Consider the following 22,022-nt stretch of genomic DNA (forward strand, 5'->3'; position numbering starts at 1 on the left):
CTACAGAATAAAATCTTAATGTCTTCTTCCAACAGTCATGATATTTCATGGTTCTAGCCATATCTCCGTCCTAGCAAAAGTGGTCTTTTCTACTCCTGGGACACATTATGCACACTTATGTTTCCAAATTACCCTTGAAACCTTTTCCTGCACTTTGAATCACCTTCCCACTCTTCTCCTCTTCCTTGAATTCTATTTATACCTGAGTGTTCAGCTCAAATCCAACCTTTCTACAGAGCCATCAGAAAAGCTACTACGCACTTGTCTCTGCGTTCTCATTCATTCAAAAAGTATTTACCTACTAACTTCCTACGATGAGCAAGGCACCAAGTTAGTTGCTGGGTATAAAACGGTGAAAAAAAAACCCCACACAAACAGGGTTCCCGTTTTTATATTTTCCTCTCTCCATGAGTCACATGTGCACCAATTAGGTATAGCCCTTTGAGAGACTACATCTCATACTTTTTGTTTGTTTGTTTTTGGTTTTTTTTGAGACAGAGTTTTACTCTGTCACCCAGACTGGAGTGACATGGCATGATCATAGCTTACTGCAGCCCTGACTTCCCGGGCTCAGGTGATTTTCCCACTTTAGCCTCCCAAGTAGCTGGACTACAGGTGTGCACCACCACGCCTGGCTAATTTTTGTATTTTTTGTACAGATGGGGTTTTGCCATGTTGCCCAGGCTGGTCTGAGACTCCTAGGCTTAAATGATCCATCCACCTTGGTCTCCCAAAGTGCTGGGATTACAGATATAAGCCACTGTACCTAGCCTATATCTCATGTATTTTTAAAAAATCTTTCAAAGCTCCACTCCTAGTGTAGTGCCAGGCACATAGCAAATGCTCAGTAAATGACTGCTGATTGATTTCTGATCGGTAGTTACAGATCCACACACGTATCTCTGACCTGCCTGTGACAGCAGTTCTTTATAAAGCCAAGTCAACTGGCTCATATCTGAAGAGACCAACCTTTATTAACACTATGCTCCAAAATCAACAGGGCCAACTGGCCACCTGACCAAGAACAATGGTTGTCCTTTTCATAGAGAATGTGCCAGTTTGCCTTAGACACTGAGAGCACTTTGTGAAACCCTGATCACAACAGGACAAGGCGTACTTCTGAATGGCAACAGGAGATGATATAGGCGGTCTCTGCCTTCATATATTCATGCAACAAAACATGGGTACGGTCAAAGAGTCCCACTCAATGCCTTAGAGACTTATAACCATCTCATCTCACATAGACTTAGGAGGTATGCAAAATGCCTGTCAAGCATCCAAAGTGTGCATCAATTCAGCAAATATTTACCAAACACCAAGAAGAGACAACACCCAAGAGAAAGCACAGGCTTTGGAACTAAGAAAACCTGGCTCTGACTGCTGGATTTAGCACTAGTTATGTGGAAAGATGACTGATCTTGCTCAGCTTTGATTTCCTTCTCTGTAAAACAAGGACAGGACCACCTACCTCACAGGGTCTGCTATGAGGATTAAATGAGATAATGCGTGTAAAGTACGTGACACAGAGTAGACGTTCAGTAAGTGGTAAGCCGTTGCTATTGCTGAAGAAGAAGATAAACAGGCAGTAGTGGTATCTGTAGTGTTGGGCACTATGTTAGCACTGTTGCATATCCAGCAAGACAATCTCAAGGCAGACCTTTAGGTAGAGAGAAAAATAAGAGAGGGGGACATAAAACTGTCTTATGCCTTAGAATGCGCATCTATCACTAAAATTCTAAGTAATATGGAAACTTAGATGTTTCACTGATATCATAAGCAACATTATCCCAAAGCATTTAAATAAAATACTCATCTCCAACCACCCTCGTGTCATGGTCACTTGTTGCTTTCAGCAATTCAAACTGCTTGGGGTGATAGAGCTCCATGGTAGATTTAACTGCACTCCTTTACCTTGAGATAAACAGCTTGTAAACTCCTAGAAGGCCACTACTGCTTTTAAAACCAATGTTTGTTCTTTGGGGAAGGTAATGCTGAGAATCCAAACCCAGTATAAGAAAGAATTCAGCTCCCATGCAGGCCACTGTGAAGAGGACACACCTAGTAGACACACAAATGTTTGCTGAACATAAGAATGAGTTTCAGTTACAATGGACTTCTATATCCAATGTAATATAACACCTGGGATACCGATGCAAAACATGTTACTATGAATAAGAGTCCCAGTCTTCGGAATCAGAGAAGGAAATGGAGCAAATACAAACACCCAGTTTCCGTCTCTCCTAAGAACAAAGAGAAAGGGAAAAAAGTATTGAACCAGAAGCTGAACGGAAAAAAGTATTGAACCGAAGCTGGCATTCACTCTCAAATATGTACTACTGCCTCCTCTACCCGCTTCTGTCCAGTCTTAAAGGTGTGTGTGCATAGATTAGTTGAATGTGTTTCAAGTTCATAAAGGAAGTCAAGGAAAAATTCCATCCTTTAATATCTTGCTAAAATATATAGCTTCCGTAAGATGACACTAAATGTAAGTATTCAGCACTCACATCTCACTGAAGAGAAGGGAGAATCAGGAGAAAATGAACTGTAAAGGGTGAAACTATGCTTACGAGGTAAGAGTCCAGCGTTCTCTGCCTTTCCGAAGAGTGGCAACCATCCCTTCCACAGCCCCATGCAGCAGTATCTGAGAAGCACAGGGAAGGCTGAAAAATCTGTGGATGACCTTACTAGAATTTCATGCTTACTTATACATGTGACTAAGAGCCAGCACCCAGGCTTCCAATCTCTCAGAAGTCACCCATAAATCAGCCTATGAGACAAGTGCTGCAAATAGCATAATTTCTCATGAGCAAGGACCCTGGCTATGTTGCTAGATCTTTCTGTAGTTAACAGCGAAAGATAGTATCTGTTTTAACATTTTATTATGAAGATTTTGAATTTTCACAAAAAAGTAAACGGATGTGATGAACCCAGCTTTAACAGTTACCAACATATGACAAATCTTGTTTCATCTATACCATACCCACTGGATTATATTAAACTGAAACCCAGGTATCATAGTATTTTATTTATAAATACTTAAGTATATAAAAGATGAGGATTTTTTAAAAAATCACCACAATACCATTATCAAACATTAAAAATGAAAAGCCATTTCCTTATACTAGCAAAAATGCCCTCACAGTGTTCAAATGTCCCCAATTGTCTTATAACCCCATCCTCTTTTTACAGTTAGTTAATAACTGAATGTTCACAATGGAAAGCAACGTAGAGACTGCACAGTTCAGTTTCTACCCACTAAGACCCAAACTCCCTCACAGCAGTGCCTCGGTTATGACACGTCCCCTGAGAAGTGTGCATTTTGTGGAAGACAAGAATATTAGACTCATCAGTTTTTGTTTTTTTTTTCCCCTTCAGTATGTTATTTTACTCTCTTTTGTAATTGCATACTTAAGATTTTTAAATAGCTTTATTGAGATATAATTCACATCACAAAACTTACCTATTTAAAGTATACAATTCAATGATTTCTAGCATATTCACAAAGTTGTGCAGTGATCCCCACTATTTAAGTTCTGAACATTTCTATTACCCCAAAAAGAAACTCTGTACCCATGAGCAATCTCTCCCTCACCCGCCTCACCCCTTCCCGGCCCCTGGTAATCATCAGCTGGCTTTCCGCCTCTGTGGATTTTGCCTTTCTGGACATTCTTACTCCACTCTCACACTGTTTAAAGTCGTTTGGGGGTCTGTCCTTCAACCCCCAGGTAAGGCAGTAACTTTCCTAGGGGATAGGAGTATCTGACCGGCACTCATGGAGTCAGATTCCCCAGCAGGCTCTCCTGGCTCCTCCCTAATCTGGGAGCAGAGGATCAGCTGTTTCTTTTTGTTTTAGCTGTTAGAAAGTTCAGGCTTAAATTTGCTGCCCAGGCCGGGCGCGGTGGCTCACGCCTGTAATCCCAGCACTTTGGGAGGCCGAGGCGGGCGGATCACAAGGTCAGGAGATCGAGACCACGGTGAAACCCCGTCTCTACTAAAAATACAAAAAATTAGCCGGGCGCGGTTGTGGGTGCCTGTAGTCCCAGCTACTCGGGAGGCTGAGGCAGGAGAATGGCGTGAACCCGGGAGGCGGAGCTTGCAGTGAGCCGAGATCGCGCCACTGCACTCCAGCCTGGGCGACAGAGCAAGACTCCGTCTCAAAAAAAAAAAAAAAAAAAAATTTTGCTGCCCAACTTTAATAACTGTGTAGCATACTATCACATACATTTCTCTCACCACATTTCCCTTTATCCTCACTTTAGTATTCAACCTTAATTTTCCTTTTGTTTTGTTCATTTGCATTTTTCCTATATTTTCTTATACTTCAAGTATTTTGTACTCAAATACTTTTTTTTTTTGAGGTGGGGAACCATTAAAGAATGAATGCATAACATTTATCTTCAGACATTCTGGTACTATCTTATCATGTCTGAAAGCCTAGGAAAATCTCATTTGATTATGATGATTTCTGGTGATTGAAACCTAGCCTGATACTCCCAAAAACATGGTGTTAGGCTCCAACGAAAGGATACAGAAGAAAAAGAAATGCCTCAAAGATGACTTGGGTGAGGATGTGTGAAATGTATTCCTGTACACACAAAAAAGAGGTGTATGTGTGGGACAGGATCGGTGAAGAAAATGTTGGTGATTCAGCTTTAGTTTAGAGAACTAAACGTAACAGACTTGATGGTCAGGGCAAATAAAGAAGAAGAAAACAGACATGGAAGGTATCACTCCGGGGCCCTGGGCTGACGCCTCCATTAATATTACCGCATTCATTGTGAAGTGTACGTGTCAGCATCAGAGAACAAGAACTACAGCTTCACTGTGTGAAGAACCATCCCCATCCCAAGTGCTATTTAAGACATTTTACTGGGGGTACTGGTTGCTTTACTCTTGCCAAAAGAAAAATATCCTGTAAGGAGTAAAAACCCAAGCTTTCCCCAGGAAAGACCTCACAGGCAGAGGACATTAATTCCTTCCTTGATAGAGTTCAACAAAACTCTTCCTGCACCCCGGAATGCAATGATTAATCAACTAATCTGGACCCAAGCTTTGTTTATATGTTCCAACCCTAAACATTAATTGAAATATTTCCATTACAACAAAAACACTTTGGTTAGGATTTAAACACCACTGCCTAACAACATGCAAGTGTGCTTCAGAACATGAAAGCATAATTTAGCAAAATAACAGTCCCTGCATTCGATCCAAGGGGGCACGGAATGAAATATATGTTATTCTAGGGTACATGGTTACTGGACAGCTAGACCAAGGGACATGAATTCCCTTTCCCACGTGATAAACTGCCGGAGATATTCTACCATGCTTTGTACTATTAGACAAGCTTGCATAATTTTTTTTTTTTTGCTTGTTAGTGTTTGTTTTGCTGAGGTTGGGTGGTATGGGTGTTGGGTTTTAACATGTGAAAAAGAGACACAAGACACAAGTTCACACCTGTAATCCCAGCACTTTGGGAGGCTGAGACAGGCAGATCACCTGAGGTCAGGAGTTCGAGACCAGCCTGGTCAACATGGTGAAACCCTGTCTCTACTGAAAGAAAAATACAAAAATTAGCTAGGTGCGGTGGCTCACGTCTGTAATCCCAGCACTTTGGGAGGCTGAGACGGGCAGATCACCTGAGGTCAGGAGTTCAAGACCAGTCGGTCAACATGGTAAAACCCTGTCTCTACTGAAAAAAAAATACAAAAATTAGCCAGGTGCGGTGGCTCACGCCTGTAATCCCAGCACTTTGGGAGGCCAAGATGAGTGGATCACCTGAGGTCAGGAGTTCCAGACCAGCCTGGCCAACACGGTGAAACCCAGTCTTTACTTTAAAAAAAAAAAAAAAAAAAAAGGCCAGGCATGGTGGCTGGCACCTGTAGTCCCAGCTACTCCGGAGGCTAAAGCAGGAGAATTGCTTGAACCTAGGAGGTGGAGGTTGCAGTGAGACAAGATCATGCCACTGCACTCCAGCCTGGGTGACTGAGGGACACTCGATCAAGAAAGAAAGAGAGAAAGAGAGAAAGAGAGAGAGAGAGAGAGACAGAGACAGAGAGAAAGAAAGAAAGAAAAGAAGGAAGGAAGGAAGGAAGGAAGGAAGGAAGGAAGGAAGGAAGGAAGGAAGGAAGGAAGGAAGGAAAGAGAGAGAGAAAGAAAAAAGAAAGAAAGAAAGAAAGAAAGAAAGAAAGAAAGAAAGAAAGAAAGAAAGAAAGAAAGAAAGAAAGAAAGAAAGAAAGAAAGGAAAAGAAAAGAAAAAGAGAAAAAAAGACACAAATTTGGGAAAAACCATTTTTGAGAGAAAGTGTGTTTTGACAGTATTTGAATACGGGTCAAATCCCCTGAAGAAGCTTAGATGTAACAATAGAGGTGAATGCAATAACAGAACTTATACTGGCTATGGTCTACTTCAGTTACTGCTCTAGGAAGAAGCAGCCTTCAAGAGGGGGGAAAAGTCTGAGCAATTTAAGATGCACAGACGAGTTTCTTAATAATAGCAAATGGATGAATTTTATCCAAGTGCTTTAAAGTACATTTAACACAGAACAATCTGCAGCAGCTATTCTCACCTCCACCAAAACCTCCCTTCCTCAAGATGAACCAATCTCCTGGTTTCTTCAACAATGTGAAAAAAGCAAGATACTTACTTTTTATTTGTTAAGAAGGTTTCTCTGCCTAGAATGTGATTCTCAAGCCTGGATGCAGGGGATCCCTCCCTACACAGGGATTCATTAGAATCACCTGTATAGATTTTCTTTCTTTTTTTTTTTAAACAACAACAACAAAAAAGCAGCTAAGCCCACCCAGAGATTCTAATTTAACTGGTCTGGGATTGGATCCAGGCACTGGTATTTTTTTAAAAAAGACTTCCCAGTGATTCAAACATAAACCTGGGTTGAGAATCAATGGTCTATACAAACATCTCCTCTTTCCACACCAAGTCGTATCTGTGGGGTTTTTGTTTTTGTTGTTTTCATTTTAAAATAAGCTTTTTCTCTCTTCAAGGCTGAATCTCCTCCATGCAATGTACCAAAACTATCCTACCTTAGTAAGTCCCTACTCATGTAATTGTTCCTGACACTCCTCCAAGGTTAGAGCGTTCGTATTTCTCCTGTGACTTAAGTGTTTATGGATATACTCAGCATTATATTCATAATGTAACCAGCATGTTTATGTTTGTTACTATGGTTTGTGCTTAAGTTACAAGCTTGTCTTATCTCCCTTGTTTGATTCAGCAGATGATTTTGGAATGCATATTACGTGAATGTCACTGTGCTCAAGGCCTGTGGAGGCTGCAAAAATGTAAAGCCATTCTTGTAGCTGTCAAGGAACTTAAAATCCAGAATGGAGATAAGACAGAAATAAATAACACCACCATATAGAATATAAAATCTATAATAGACATCCAAGGTATACTAGACCACTCTCAGCTGCAGAACAAAGACATATATCAAAATGCTAACAGTGAGTTATCTCCAGGAAGTGGGATTAAGAATGTTCTTTGTTTTTGCGTGTTTTTTTTTAAGTCTTTTACAAGATGTATGTTATGGGAAATAGTCTCTAAAGAAGGAGAAATCTGTTTCAAGGATGGAAAGTTAACAGGTGGAGAAGGAGCATGAGCAAAGGCAAAGCACCAAATGTATTTGGTGACAGTGGGTAACTCCGTGCTGCTGCTGTCCCTTGGAGTGAAGGCAGAAAGAGAAGGGGGTGAGGTCAGAAGGATTGTAGCAGTATTGCCAAAACCTTGAATGTCATAGAGAGGATTTTTTTTTTTTTTTTTTGAGACAGAGTCTCGCTCTGTCGCCCAGGCTGGAGTGCAGTGGCCGGATCTCAGCTCACTGCAAGCTCCGCCTCCCGGGTTCACGCCATTCTCCTGCCTCAGCCTCCCGAGTAGCTGGGACTACAGGCGCCCGCCACCTTGCCCAGCTAGTTTTTTGTACTTTTTAGTAGAAACGGGGTTTCACCGTGTTAGCCAGGATGGTCTCGATCTCCTGACCTTGTGATCCGCCCGTCTCGGCCTCCCAAAGCGCTGGGATTACAGGCTTGAGCCACCGCGCCCGGCCATAGAGAGGATTTTTAATTGGCAAATGGGAGCCACTAAAGGTTTTTAAATGGTACTTTTCCTTATTATAAAAATAACACTTTTCTTTAAAAATAGTATTATATGTCTATTATATAAGTAATTGGAAAGGAGTAAAATCCATAAAGTAAATAAAAATTATCACCAGAAAGCTCATCACTCAGAAAAAAAAAATAATGCTAATATTCTGGCACATTTCCTTTCAGTCTTTTGCAGTCATGAAAGATTTTTTAAGCAGGAATGTGACCTCATCAGGGCTATGCTTTAGGAGGCTGGGTTACGAGATGTCCAAAGAACGAAGTGGCTTCCTCACACACATTCTCCACTTCTCCTGCTTATGTTTTTGCTGCAGGTCCACAGATAGGTCCCAAAGGGCAAGCAGAACCCAAGGGGAAAGCCCAAGGCTTTGGCAGAAGCATTCCTAATATTCAGTGAAACAGACAAGAAGCCCTTGATGGAGGTGAAGAGACCAATCTGCAGAGCAGCAACAGGTCATCAGGGAGTCTTGTCTCGAGAAGGGAGGTTGTTTCACAGGACCACAGAGAGCTTTTCTAGAGATCCTCTTCACCACAATTCCCAGCAGGGAGATTCCTAAAAATAGGCAATTACCACATCTTGTATGTGATAATTACATTACAATAAAACAGCTCATAGTATGACAGCTACTGCCTCTGAGTAAGAAATCATGTTGCCTCTGAGATCACAGCTTCAAGAAGGGGTTGACCTGTGTCAAAATCCCCTGACAGGCTTTATTTGTCAAGTCAGTTCTCACAGCACTCAGCCTTGCCCCCCACTCTGAGACAATGGGGCTCTGTGAAGGAGCAGAGGCCAAAATCTGGAAGGACACTGGCATGCCTCTTCTACCCCCATGAGGTGTTTATTATTTTGCTCGCAAATAAGCTGCGTCCAATGTTTTATTTCCTTCCCCCTTCTTCCCTTTGCTAATTTTATCTCAATTTCAAATTAGTATTTTTCAAGAGATAATTTACTTAATTCCCAGCCCCTCCTACCCGTTTATGACTTAGGAATGAACGTAAGCACAAAACATCTTGTGATGGCCTCAAAATAGAAAGCAAGTTTAAAGTTTTATTTTTCTGTCCCAAAGCTGCCAAAGCTCTGGCGTGTTTTAACTTCTGCTCTACACACAGTTTCCCCCTCCGTCCCTCCCATCCAGCTATATTTAGTAAAGCCCAAATAAAAGGGATACATGCAAAGCAAAATTAAATATAGTTTCTTTCAACCAGTAAACCCAAGTTAAAGCTCATACAAACATTCATATAGTAAGAAGCACTCTCCTCCTCCAAAGACAGCTCTCAGCCTCACCTGTCTCACCAAGTGGCAGGTGCGCCCAGGAAGGCAAACACACCACCTCCCCTCCTTAATCTCGGATGACTCCTTCCCCCCTTGCTCCCACACTGCCCTCTTTCAGTGCCACCCGCACCTCTATGCTCTCCGTTTCTGGATGTCAGTGTACCTACATCACACTCTACACTCCACCTGCACCTAGAAGGAAAAGAGAAGAACTGAGAAAGGTGCATCTATTAATAAATGAAAGGCATGCAGAAGTGCTCCAGGACCAAGGGAGTGTAGACCAGGCTGCTCCAAAGCACACCATTGCAGCAGCTTCACACCACATCTTCACCTCCAGTGACTGATGTCAAACTTATCTTTGACTTTCGTTGGCTGAAAGAAATTCTATGGGACTTGAGTGCAAGGAAGACACTCTGATTCTGGTTTTCTAATAGGAATGAAGATATCACAATGGTAACAGGATTTTTGGGGGAAAATTCTTGTCCACAAGGCAGCAAAGCTGTAAAGCTAAATACGGAACATTAAAGGACTGAGGTAAGTTTATGGAGGAGAGTTTGTGGGCATGGATATGGGAATGTCTCCAAATGCAACTTTTCCCATAAAAGAAGTACTTGAGTGTCCCATCCCTTTTCCAAAACCAAAGGCACACATGAAGATGGGAGAAAATGTGGAGGTTCTAAGAACCCAATGGCTGTGTAGCAAACTCATCCTTCTCAGGATGCTTTCACCTAAATAAAGCCCAACGTGCCATACACAGCCACTAAGTATATTTAATTCTACTATCAAAGAAGAAGCTACTACCAGGTCCAGTGAATAGCAATAAAACTATTGAGACAATATCATCAAAGCCCCAAATTTATTTGCTACTATATTAAGGCAAAACAGCTCTACATTTTAAAATATTTTAAGTATAATGGCCGGGCGCGGTGGCTCAAGCCTGTAATCCCAGCACTTTGAGAGGCCGAGACGGGCGGATCACGAAGTCAGGAGATGGAGACCATCCTGGCTAACACGGTGAAACCCCGTTTCTACTAAAAAATACAAAAAACCAGCTGGGCGTGGTGGCGGGCGCCTGTAGTCCCAGTTACTCGAGAGGCTGAGGCAGGAGAATGGCGTAAACCCAGGAGGCGGAGCTTGCAGTGAGCTGAGATCCGGCCACTGCACTCCAGCCTGGGAGACAGCGCGAGACTCCGTCTCAAAAAAAAAAAAAAAGTATAATGATCTAGAACACGGACCAGTAAACTATGGCTGATAGGTTAAATCCAGCCAGCCACCTGTTTTTGTACAGTCTACAAGCTAAGAATGTTTTTCCCTTTTTTTAAATGGTTGGGGAGAAAAAATAAAAAGAATATTCCATGACATGTGAAAATTATACAAAATTCAAATCTAAGTGTCCATAAATAAAGTTTTATTGGAACACAGCCATGCTCATCCATTTCCATATTGTCTATGGCTGCTCTTGCAGAGTTGAATAGGTACTAACGGGATAGTATCGTCTACCGAGCCAAAAATATTTACTATTTGGTGCTTTACAGAAAAAGTTTGCCAACCCCTGGTCTAGAGACAAACCTGGGGTGTGAAAAATATATTTTACTGATTTAATACTTTATAGTTTTCCCTGGTATATTTACACCTATTACTTTCATTTTAACTTTACTCCAAGTCAGTGAGTTATACCCTGTTTAGAGATGAGAATGCAAGTTTGAAAGTGGACTTGCCCAAGGTCATGCAGCAGCTAAGAGGCAAGACCAGGGTTACACCCCAGTTTTCTGACCTATATCCCAAGGTGTTCACATTACACAGCTGTCTTCTTGGATGCCTGTTAACTGTAGTTGCCATCTTTTAAGACATTCTCTCCACATTTGATAGTTTACCATAGTGTAAAGTCCATCCTTCCTAAAATAGGACTGAAAACAAACTTCCCAGCCCCACTTCCTGTTAGGATAGAGACACACGACTGTGGACCCAGTGGCTTCCCAATCTGGCAGCGGCAGTTGTGGGAGAAGCTTCTCGATGGTGGCACAGACAGCAGCTCTCTTGGCAGAGCAATTCTGCAGAATATCAAGAAGCTCTACCTGGAGCCTGTTTCTTCAGCCTGCCCGATAATTCTGTGATCTATCCATATACCTCAATGCGTTCTTTTGTGCTTACTCTAGCTACTCTGGATTCTGTTCTCCACAACGATGACCAGAGACCAACACAACTTAAGTTCAGAAGAAATCCTTATAATACTATAGTGTTTCCTAAAACCTTCTAGAACAACTTTCCACCATCATTACCAGCTTCTAAAATCCAATCCCATTTCCATAAGATGTTACTCTTAAGAAACGATTCTGTAATTAAGTAAATAAATTATAAAACATCAAGTTAAACAGATTTCTTTACTACAGGACTTCTCAGAGCCTTAAAATGTATGTGTGCTTCATAAAACTCCAAGAAAGGAACAAGTATACTTGAAAAACGTATTTGACCACTGAAACATTTTTTAATACATCTTACCAGTATAGTAATATATTTGGGGAAATATTGATCAACATACCTTCTACTTAGAAAAAAAATGTTTATAATTATAAAATATTTTAAAATAAGGCTGCCGAAATGAGGAATACAATTCTGGAATATGTTGGGTGAAATTACAGAATGTATTAAGGGTTGAAAATGCTTTCGTGTACTGTTCATGGGGATATATTTTAGTGCAGCCATTTTGGAAATCATTGGCAATGACTATTTTAGGTCAACGCAAAAGTAATTGCGGTTTTTGCCACTGAAAGTAATGGCAAAAACCGCAATTACTTCTGCGCCAACCTAAATAGCAAGTGTCTTAATCCTTATATTTCTCTTTAATCCAATCATTATACTTCTAGGAATATTTCCTTAAAAAAAAAAAAAATCTGAAACGTGGACAATTACCAGATCCTCAGTCATTATATATACTTTTGTGACTTTGTGCAAAAGAAAAAAATGTCCTCACTTGAGAAAAACACATAAGGGGACTGCTTTGTCTTTCTATTCAGGTCATAACTTCCTTATGATTGAGGGAAAAGAGACAAAAGGGCTGTTATTTTCTTAGTGGCATCATGACACTATATAAACATTTATTCAGCTCTTTATCTCCTACAGAAAAAGGAAAAAGGAAAGTTGAGAACTTTCCCAAGAGTATCTGTATTGTTAATTAAAACATCCTCAGCCAGATGCATGGCATCCCCATAAGTGAAGCAGTGAGAAGAACCATGAGTATGTAGTCAGAGGTGTTATGATGCTGAGCTAACCCGTGGGCTTATGATGAACTACAAACTTTCGGGCTAGATTTTTTTCTGCGGGATTCAGGTTAACTTGGTAAAGAACAAGATAAAGAAAAAGAACTGCATGTTAACCCTTTTAAGTCAATCTAAGTATTTTTAAAAGGTCCTTTAATACTACTTAAATATTTAAATTATATTTTGAATATGTGTATATTTAATACATATAAAAATGACATAAACGTTATGTCTAATTCTGTGGAGGACTTAAGGAAGCTTCAAATTCAGCAACTTGTAGATTCAGATCATGTGACTAGGACAGCAATGCCCTCTAGTGGTGGAGTATCATGCTTTCACTTTGAAGCTTCTGACAGATCAACAAGCACCTTTAAAAGGTTGAATCTAGCCCGGGCACGATGGCTTGCGCCTTTAATCCCAGCACTTTGGGAGGCCGAGGCAGGTGCATCACCTGAGGTCAGGAGTTTGAGACCACCTGACCAATATGGTGAAACCCCATCTCTTCTAAAAATACAGAAATTAGCTGGATGTGGTGGCAGGTGCCTGTAGTCCCAGCTACTTGGAAGGCTGAGGCAGGAGAATCGCTTGAACCCGGGAGGTGGAGATTGCAGTGACCCGAGATCACGCCACTACACTCCAGCCTGGGCGACAGAGTGAGACTCCGTCTCAAAACAAAACAAAAAAAAGTTTGCATCTGGGCCGGGCATGGTGGTCCACGCCTGTAATCCCAACACTTTGAGAGGCCGAGGCGGAAGAATCACTTGAGGTCAGGCATTTGAGATCAGCCCAGGCAAGACAGCAAAACTCCCATCTCTATAAAAACTTTTAAAAATTAGCTGAGCAGGGGGAGACTGAGGAGGAGGGGAGGATGGATTGGGCCCAGGAGTTGAGGTGGGAGGAGGACTTGGGTTCTGGAGTTTGAGGTTGCAATGAGATATCCAAGATCATACCACTGCACTCCAGCCTAAGAGACAGAATGACACCCTGTCTCCAAAAAAAAAAAAAAGTTGAATATATCATTTAAAAAGAAACTTATGAAGAGACAGCAAACATTCAGAAGAACCTGTAACTCTTAAATAGTGAAGGCCATGACCAAGGAAAGGTATTTAATTCAAAGACCACTCTTCAATTTGCTCTGAAGTTCATTTTACAGACAGAGAAATCATGGTCTCCAAATAGTAGAAATGGCCTGGCATGGTGGTTCACGCTTGTAATCTCAACACTTTTGGAGGTTAGAGGCAGAAGGATAGCTTGAGCCCAGGAGTTCAAGGCCATCCTGGGCAACATGCCAAGATCCCATTTCTACTAATTTTTTTTTTTTTAATTAATGGTGATGCACACCTGTGGTCCCAGCTACTCGGGAGGCTGAGGTGGAAGGTTCAGTTGAGCCCAGGAGGTCAATGCTGCAGTAAGCTGTGGTCATTGCCACTGCACTCCCGCCTGGGTGATAGAATGAGACCCTGTCTCAAAAAAAAAAAGTGGGGCGGGGGGGAACAATATCATCTCGGTCACAAAACCACATGAACCAAGAGGTCTGTGTTAACTATCTATTAGGCAAAATCCACCAACTAAGAATGAACAAATCATCTTTTCGCATTTTATCTCTACAGAAGTACCAATTGCCTATAGCAGCAGCCACTATATCCTTCTTTCCAAAGTTCGGTCCCTGTGGACCAGAGGCCCACACAAACCCGGGAAGATCTGGGAATCCCTGGAAGGGATATGAATCCTGAGCCTTCTCTCTATGTCCTCAAGGAAGCAGAACTGGGAGATGGTCTCTCTCTTAGGCTCCTATGTCAACAGAATCTATGTCTCATAAGAAGGGATGTGGTGGCGGGTGTGTAATTTACATCAGAAAAATGAAGTCTCTACCCTTGCTCTGCCATAGCACACCACATAGTTAGGAGTCAGGACTGGTCAAGTAGGACCGGCCAACCCCAGGGAGCATATCTGGTGATTTACAGGAAACTCCACTTCTCTCAGGGAAAATGGGATGTGGTAGGGAAGGCAAAACCAACAAACAGAGATTCACCATGTTGAAGTGAGAAAGAGCAGTAGGTTATATTTTAAAAGGATTTTATACATTGGAAAGTATTTTCACAAGCATCTTATGTGCTCCTTTGGTTATGACCCCATAGGTCTTTATTCCAAGGTAACAGATTTTAAAAAGACTGAGAAGTTAAATGTCTTGTCTGTGTAATCTGGCAAATTGGTAACAGACTCAAGACTCACCCAGAGATCTGTTATGTTTCCCATAGCACCTGTGACACCCAAGGTGGAGGTGCCTTAATTACCAGCACATAAATGATGAGAGGAGGCGTGGAGCCCCTCTAGGAAGTCACAGTCAGAGCAGCACACAGAGACTGTAATAGATGATCTTGTGGATAGGTTTCTGTTCTATTTCTTTTTTAGTTAGAGACAGGGTCTCACTGTTGCCCAGGCTGGAGTGCAGTGGTGCAATTATAGGTCACTGCAGCCTCAAACTCCTGGGCTGAAGTTATCCTCCCACCTCAGCCTCTCTAGTAGCTAGGACTACAGATGTGCACAACCACATCTGGCTAATTTATCCTTTTTTGGTAGAGATGGGGGTCTCACTGTGTTGCCCAGACTGGTCTTGGCCTCAAGCAATCTTCCCAACTTGGCTACCCAAAATGCTGAAATTATAGGCATGAGCCACAGCACCCAGCAAATGGCTTTTAAAAACCCAAAGAACAGAACTTAAAAAGTAAAGAAGCCTAAGACTAGAATAGGGACAAGGAGGCCTACAAAACTTGAAAAGAGCCTAAATGGGCCGGGCACGGTGGCTCACGCCTGTTATCTCCGCACTTTGGGAGGTTGAGTTGGGCAGATCACTTGAGGCCAGGAGTTTGAGACCAGCCTGGTCAACATGGTGAAATCCCTGTCTCTACTAGAAATATAAAAATTAGCCAGGTGTGGTGGTACGCGCCTATAATCCCAGCTACTTGGGTGGCTGAGGCAGGAGAATCGCTTGAACCTGGGAAGTGGAAGTTGCAGTGGGCTGAGATCGAGCCACTGCACTCTAGCCTGGGCGAAAAAGTAAGACTTTGTCTCCAAAAAAAAAAAAAAAAAGAGTTTAAATGTAATCACTGTTTTACAATTAAAATATGTTTATGAGACTCTGTTAAAGATGTAAGTAATGAGAAATCTATTTTAGAAAGACTGATATCCAAAACTCCTAAAACATTTGTTTAAGGAGGTAAACTTTCCACTTTCCAAAAGCTTTCCAGATAACCAAGATTCTGGCTGCAGTCGTTTCTCAACAATTTCAATAAATTAGTGAATCTCTTTCTCTTTTTCCTATGGTCTCATTTTTCCTTACAGTTTGAATAAGTAGTCTTGTCCTGAGTTTTTTTAATGGTGCATTTCAAATACTATGAGCTTACTTGCATTGCAAAACTTATTCTTGGTAATGAAAGAAAACAATGGAACTGGAAAGGTCTGGGGTCTATAACAGACCCATTTTTGAGGCTATGCAGCTCACACGGCCTCTTTGTCACAGAGGTGGGCTCTGGAGGCAGTGTTTATATCCTGGAACCCTGTCACTGTGGCCGTATCTGACTGGGTCAGGCGTAGGCATCTCTGTCCCAAACAGAGCCAGTCAGAAACTCTTCCACAGCAATTCCTTTTGCTTAAGCTAGCTTGATTCTGTTTCTATTACTCAGAACCAAAAGGCTCTAGATAATACATTTTATGTATTTATTTGGTTTCTTTTCCGCTTGTCCACACTAAATTGTTTGCTCTATAAGAGCAGAGATTTGTCTGTTTTGTTCACTGTTGTAGCTCAAGTGCCTAGAATAATGCCTAGACAATACTATAAAAATGTTTAGATACTCAAAAATGTTCGCTGAATAACGAATATTGTGAGCCTTTCTTAAAGAGTTTTCCCCACTGTAAGTTTTATCCAGTGGGCTGTTGTATTTGCTGAAGAGAGAAGGCTCGGCTCTGCAGAGTTTGGTCTCTACCAACCTTCCACACAATATCTGAAATATTTTCAAATTTATCTTTTCCCAAATATCTACTACTCCTGATGCTTCTTGTATCTGAAAGATTCTCATCTCTTCTTCACAAGTTAGCACTTCAGTACTACAACTGCTGTACATAGTGTACTGTTATCATCATTACAATGGGATAATCCCTACACATCTCCCTTTCTTCTCTCTCTCTCTCTCTTTTTCTTTTTTTGAGACAGTCTCACTCTGTCGCCCAGGCTGGGGTGGGTGCAATGGCGCAACCCCGGCTCACTGCAACCTCTGCCTCCCAGGTTTAAGCAATTCTCCTGTCTCAGTCTCCCAAGTAGCTGGGACTACAGGCACGCACCACCATGCCCAGCTAATTTTTGTATTTTTAGTAGAGACGGGGTTTCACCATGTTAGCCAGGGTGGTCTTAAATTCCTAACCTCAGGTGATCCACCCGCCTCAGCCTCCCAAAGTGCTGGGATTACAGGTGTGAGCCACCGTGCCCGGCCCTTCCCTTCTCTTTCGTCCTTCGAAATGTCTGCACTCAATAATGTCATAGTCTGGGCCATCTATTAATGAATGGGCAGAAGACTTCATCCCTGCTTCCCAAGCTCCAGGATTTAAATGGTGCCTGCAAGGGAATACAGAGGTGCTCCAGGAGGCCTGATAACTAGCCCTGTAAGGGTACCAATCAGGTTCCCAAGAGCAGCAAAGTATGTGACTGCTATCCAGGAGGCTAAATAGCACAATACCATTCCAAATCTCTTCACTAAGGACCAGGGAAGCAGACAAACCAAAAAGATAGCTGGCCACATGTTTATACCTCCTAGGTACTATTCTAACTCCTATCACTGAGCCATTTACCTGCTCTGTGTGTTGACTAGTAAAATAGGTAATTCGTACTTCTCTATATTGTTAAGGAGGTATAATCACTATTATAACACTATAGACTATAGAACTTGAGCTTTTGGCTAAGATAGAATGATCTATTAGACCTTCAAATAATTTAACAGGCAGAAGTACTAAAATAAATATAAATTGTTAACTATACAAAGTTTGAGTGCAGATTACACATTCAAATGGAAACATACATGAATAGATAATTTTTCGAAGTAGAAAAATTTCCCCAAATATATGATTTTAAAATTCAGTGTTTATGCTTAAAATTACTTAGTTAAAAACAGAACAAAACAGACTTTAGGTAAGTTTAAGTTTCCTACATAAAAACTAAGTTAGGGAGGCCAAGGAGGGGTTTATTTATAAGGTCAAAAGAAACATGATCAGTTGCTCACAGAAAAACGAGCAACTGGCCTTATCCCTGCAGTACTTTACAATTCCTTTGATCAACTCATCTTCTCATGCCACTTTCTTTTTCTTGCTGAAATGTCTTAGTGTAACTTCTTAGGCTTAAATTCTCACAATTTTCTTTTCATTAACTCAATTTTACTTGCAGTCTGAATACTCGTTTAAAAACAAGTGCTCTAAAAGTCCTTGTGCCACATTTTTAGCGTGTTGAGCACACTCATGCAAGTGATCTCACAAAGACAAATACTTTCTCAGCTCCCTTCACGGAGATCTTCTCACTTCTGGCCCTCCCTTCCTGGAAGTCCTGACTTCGCTGATTGAGAGGAGAAACAAATCTCTTTTGATCTCTGGCTGGAGTCAGAGCTGCCTGCTGTTCTCTACCTCTCCTTAACACAGTGCTGAACACAATTTTCTGGAGGAGTGCCAGAATGTGCGCCATTCTGGAAGGGCAAATAATTATGGCCTCATCCTTATTCCAGTTCATACAATTGAGACAGGTATGGACAGTCCAGAGCAGAAGAAAGCAGCACGGAGACGGTTACCCAGGGCTTGCATGGTTTCAACGACTTTCACCATGTGTGATTTCAACGACATCACACATTCAGATGTCTGCTTGTTTTCCTCTACTACTGCTAAATCACAGACTAAGAAAGTAAAAACAGGCCGGGCACGGTGGCTCCCTCCTGTAAGTCCTGCACTTCGGAGGCCGAGGCGGGCGGATCACGAGGTCAGGAGATCAAGACCATCCTGGCTAACACGGTGAAACCCTGTCTCTACAAAAATACAAAAAATTAGCCAGGCATGGTGGCAGGTATCTGTAGTCCCTCCTACTTGGGAGGCTGAGGCAGGAGAATGGCATGAACCCGGGAGGCGGAGCTTGCAGTGAGCCAAGATCAAGATCGTGCCACTGCACTCCAGCCTGGGCAACAGAGCGAGACTCTGTCTCAAAAAAAAAAAAAAAAAAAAGAAAGTAAAAACAACTTCAAGAAACACCAATGGGGCCAACTCCTGCTTTTCCATTGATAAATAAGTCTCATAGACAGTATATGTGACAGTTAAGAGGGAGGTGGGGAAGGGTGCAGTTAAGAGGGAGGTGGGGAATCCCAGCACTTTGGAAGGCCAAGGTGGGCAGATCACAAGGCCAGGGCAGATCACAGTGTCAGGAGTTTGAAACTAGCCTGGCCAATATGGTGAAACCCCATCTCTACTAAAAATACAAAAATTAGCCAGGCATGGTGGCACGCTCCTGTAGTCCCAGCTACTTGGGAGGCTGAGGCAGGAGAATCGCTTGAACCCAGGCGGCAGAGGTTGCAGTGAGCCCAGATCGTGCCACTGCACTCCAGCCTGGGTAACAGAGTGAGACTCCGTCTCAAAAAAAAAAAAAAAAAAGAGGGAGCTGGGTTCAGATTTTGGCTCCAACACTTGTCTGGATGAACTGTAACAAGTTACTTAAGCTCAGTTCTTTATTTGTAAAAGAATAATAACAGCACTGACCTCATAGGATTGTTCAGAAGTTATGAGAGAAAAACATGCAAACCATTTGCAATAATACCTGCCTTGTAAGAGCTCAGTAAATGATGGCAGGAATAGCTGTTGATGTGATTACTATTCATATTACTGGTGCTGTTTTCTAAAGGAGTTGTTCCAAGAATTGCAGTGCCTTCATTCAGCAAACATTTCAATGAACACTTATGATATCTTATATGGGGCTAAACTCTGGAGACATAGACTCAAAAGCTGCAATATGGACCCTCCAAACAGCATCCAATCAAGTGGAAGACGATCACTTAAACAATATATCACAGAATGGTAAGAGCTAGAACAGAGATGTACATAGGATCTTGACAAGCCAAAGAAGCAGCCTGAGAGTGCCCAGGAAGGAGAATGATCCAGAGCAAGGAGAAAGGTGACCTGGAGTGCACCAACAGAATAGGAGAGGGAACATCATTCTGGGCAAGGTTGGGGAATGGCAAAACATAAGACTAATAAGCTTAGCAAAAGCAAATGTATGAAAAGTCTAAGAAATTTGAACTTTAGCTTGAAGAGAAATGGAGATCACTGACTGTAGGACAAAGGATGGGCTGGGTTAGGGAAATAAAAGGAGAAGGTAGCTGAGTGAAGATTACTGCAATAATAAAAATCCCAGTCCAAGCACTAATAAAATGTAAAGGTATATAATTTAAGACCTAGCAATTCCACTTCTCAATCCCTACCCTAGAGAAATACTTACATATAAGCGTGAATAATAGGATATTACAAAAATGTTTACTGCAGCATGTTTGGAATTGGAAATTCTAACAATAGGAAAATGGCAAGGTGGCTCACGCCTGCAATCCCAGCACTTTCAGTGGCCAAGGTGGAATGACTGCTTGAGCCCAGGAGTTTGAGACCAACCCAGACAACACAGTGAGGTCATGTCTTTACAAAAAACTTTAAAAATTAGCTGGGTGCGGTACTGCACACCTATAGTCCTAGCTACTGGGCAGCTGAGGTGGGAATATCACTTGAGCCCAGGAATTCAAGGCTGTAGTGAGCTACGATCATGCCACTGTACTCCAGCTTGTGTGACAGAAGTGAGACTCTGCCTCTAAAAATAATAATAAATAAAAATAAAGTAAAAACCCCAAGGTGGGCAAGGATAGATTAAAAACTCTAAAGAGCCTTATAGGCAGCATGGAGTAGAGAGAACAGACCCACAACATGTTGATAATTTAAAGTGACAGGTCTTAGTTGTGGATTGGATGTGAAGGATCAGAAAATGGAAAAGTAAAAAGTGAGGATCAGGTTACTGACGGGAGAAATGAAGTTGATGGTGATCTACTGGGATCCAGGCAGAGAGGATCTGGGGGAAAGGATGCTGAGCCTAGTTTTGAACGTGTCGAGTTGAGGGACTTAGGGACATTCAGATGGAGCTATCCAGCAAGAAAGACGTCAGAAATACAGATCTGCATTTGTGAATCCAGGGTGAGGGTGGAGATAAAGATGAGTCCAGGATGCAGCCAAAGGCACAGCAGAGGTGTCATGGGAGTTGCAGGTAACGAAGATGGACCAGCCCAGGAGATAAGAGTGCAAGGGAGGAAAAAAAGAGCAGATGCCACAGCAACCAACATTTTCTCAGAACTACACTATTTTCATCTCCATCGGTCTTGTCAACAACAACTTTCTCAAACATTCCAGTGTTCTTTATTTATATACCATCTGTTTCACAAATATTTGAGGCAGCTTATGGTAAAGACATACAATAAAACAGTGCAATATAAATGCAATGAATACATCAGGGTAAGAAAGTATGAAATTAGATTAGGAGGTCAAGACAGAAGCAGACTGAGAAAGAAAGTACGGTTAAAATACAATTATTCAGGTCAAAAGGGTACTAAAGAGTTGCTACATTAGAACTATGAGTTTGACTCTGAGCTTCCTAGTGGCCAAAGTGAAAAGAGAGATAGTTGCCTCCAAAAGAAGAAACTACAGGAAGTCCTCACTTAATGTTATCAGTAGCTTCTTAGAAACTGCAACTTTAAGCAAAATGATGTGTAACAAAACCAATGTACCACAGACTGGTTAATATAAAGAAGAGTTACGTTTTTAAGGTATATTTCTGGTCACAAAACCATCAGCCTGGGCAACATGGCAAAACCTTGTCTCTAAAAAAATTAAAAATTAGCCAAAACCAAAACCAAAACCAAACAAAAAAATTCACCTAGCATGGTGGTTCATGCCTGTAGTCCCAGCTCTTCAGAAGGCTGAGACAGGAGGATGGCTTGGGCCCAGGAAGTCCAGGCTGCAGTGAGCCAAGATCGTGCCACTAGCCTCTAGCCTGGGTGACAGGGCAAGACCCTGTCTCAAAAAAGAACAACAACAATAACAAAATCACCAAACTTCTAAATAAATATCCAAAACACTTTTAATTTTAAACATTTAAATAAATGAGCTATGCACACATCTAAGAAAGATTCATGAAAACAAGTAAGATCATTATTTACCCAATTTTCAGTGAATTAGTGAGTGATGTCAGTCATAATGGTGGTGGATTAAATCAAGGAATAAAGGTTTGCAAAGCTAAAATTGTAAGGAGCATCTCCTATCACCACACG

General features: G+C 41.7%; 1 protein-coding gene across 9 annotated transcripts in view; it reads right to left on the reverse strand.

Annotated features, from left to right (window-relative positions):
* Window positions 1-22,022, reverse strand: part of IGF2BP2 (insulin like growth factor 2 mRNA binding protein 2) — a 190,128-nt gene that overhangs the window by 112,399 nt on the left and 55,707 nt on the right. The gene's annotated exons all lie outside the window — the stretch shown is intronic.

The sequence above is a fragment of the Macaca fascicularis genome, chromosome 2, assembly GCF_037993035.2.
Source record: "Macaca fascicularis isolate 582-1 chromosome 2, T2T-MFA8v1.1".
Taxonomy (NCBI): Eukaryota; Metazoa; Chordata; class Mammalia; order Primates; family Cercopithecidae; genus Macaca; species Macaca fascicularis.